This window comes from Oryzias melastigma, unplaced genomic scaffold (assembly GCF_002922805.2).
Source record: "Oryzias melastigma strain HK-1 unplaced genomic scaffold, ASM292280v2 sc00216, whole genome shotgun sequence".
NCBI classification, from domain to species: domain Eukaryota; kingdom Metazoa; phylum Chordata; class Actinopteri; order Beloniformes; family Adrianichthyidae; genus Oryzias; species Oryzias melastigma.
The window spans coordinates 161,118-162,708 of record NW_023416882.1 but is presented as its reverse complement, the minus strand read 5'-3'; the positions used below and the strand labels follow the sequence as shown (position 1 = coordinate 162,708).

Sequence of the window (1,591 nt, the reverse complement as noted above, 5' to 3'; positions counted from 1 at the left end):
CAGAGTGAACAGGAACTCTCCTGCGGTCTTCCTGAACCTCCTTGATCAGGATCAGTGACATCGGCATCCTCCTGAAAGTGCTGGAGCTGCATCACACTTCTGTACCTCATGTAAGTGAACAGACTGCAGCTTTTCGATATTATTTGGAATATATTTATATAAATTTAAACGCATATATTGCAGGTTGTCACAGCTTGTGCCATCCTCCACAACATCTGCCTCTGTTTTGACCACACCGAGGCTCCAGAGGAAGATGTGGAGGTGATGATGAGGAGGAAGCTGGTTTGGAGGTCACCAGCGGTACTCTCTGACAGGATCAACTACCGGCTGAGGTTTCTGCCCTGGGGGAGGTACCACCAGACCTTGATTACTGGTAACAGGTAATTAAATAATCAAGAGATTTAAAACAAATTGTTTTTCTCCAAAGCCTGTACATGCATTATCTCATATTTATGGATCATTTTTGGTCATGCAGCATCCATCAACAGCCAGCCCTGCAAACCCTGAAGATGGACGATGCAGTCTACATTAAAGTTACATCCTAAAACTCTCTGCAGACCATCCTGCAATATGTTTCAATCACCACCCAGAAAGTTTCAGCCCGGGTCTCAGTTGAAGCCCCCCATCCTTGTCGACTATCTTTGTAAATAGTTGGAAATAAAAGTTACAATTAATTCATTACAATCACTGTGTTTGATTTAGATCTTTATTTAAATTAATAAAACAAAAACAAAAATGTTTAATATATCAAATATAAACTTCAGTTTTTCAGACATCTAATGAATTTAATGGCAATTCTTTCCAGCAGGCTAAAGTTAGTCAAAAGTTTCCCTCCTCTCTCGTGTGCTCTGCTCTTCTGCCTCATGTCCTCTCTGATCGGGTCTAGAAGCTCATCACTGTTTCTTCTTATTTTTCTTCTACCAGTCGGTGGCTCACTCCTTCCTTCTCTTTCTTCACTCTCCTCTCTTTCACCCACTGCTGTACTTCTCCAGCAGATCCATTTTCTCCAGGATTGTCCTGAAAAACACAGAAAACAAAGAGCAAGAGATGACAGGTTTAATCCCTCTCGAATATGTTTCACATTAAAACACAAAAGCACTAAAATCTACAGTAATAGTCACCAACTCTTGTTATTGAGCTTGTATGCCTGTTTGTTTATCAGCTAAACCTGTTTCAGCTACTTCTGCTCACCTGGATCAGGTGTATTCAGTCAATCAGAAACGGAGCTCTCGCCAAAGCAGATGGAAAAAATTTGGCGCCAGTAAAAGATTATCATTTTCACCCCGGAGCTTTATAATTACTGCCGTCTGTTCTTTGGTCCCTAAAATGATATAAAATTAGGTTTTTAATTTTTTTCGCTTTTATCAAGAAAGAACAAAAGCGAATGACCGAAGAACAGCAGCAGGATCTAGCATACCACCCGAGACTGCTACATAAGGACTTCTACTTTAACATTTCAGATCAAAATAACGTTAAAATGTTTTATGTTAATCATTAAAAAACCTAAATTTATCAGATTACAGTTTTTACTTACATTTAAAAGTGAAATTTTCCTCGACTTCGCGTCCCGCATCAACGTCCGCCATTGTTG

At 39.8% G+C, this 1,591-nt stretch overlaps 2 long non-coding RNA genes across 2 annotated transcripts in view; one reads left to right on the top strand and one right to left on the bottom strand.

Moving 5' to 3' along the window:
* Positions 1–674, top strand: part of LOC112140818 — a 3,707-nt gene extending 3,033 nt beyond the window's left edge. Inside the window, exons 3-4 of the long non-coding RNA XR_002918262.2 lie at positions 184–380; positions 476–674. This is a non-coding gene — a long non-coding RNA (uncharacterized LOC112140818). The remainder of the gene's footprint in view (positions 1–183; positions 381–475) is intronic.
* Positions 414–1,591, bottom strand: LOC118598229. The gene is made up of 2 exons (XR_004947344.1): positions 1,535–1,591; positions 414–1,017 (listed from the first exon to the last, which is right to left on the bottom strand). It is a non-coding gene; the product is annotated as an uncharacterized LOC118598229 (long non-coding RNA).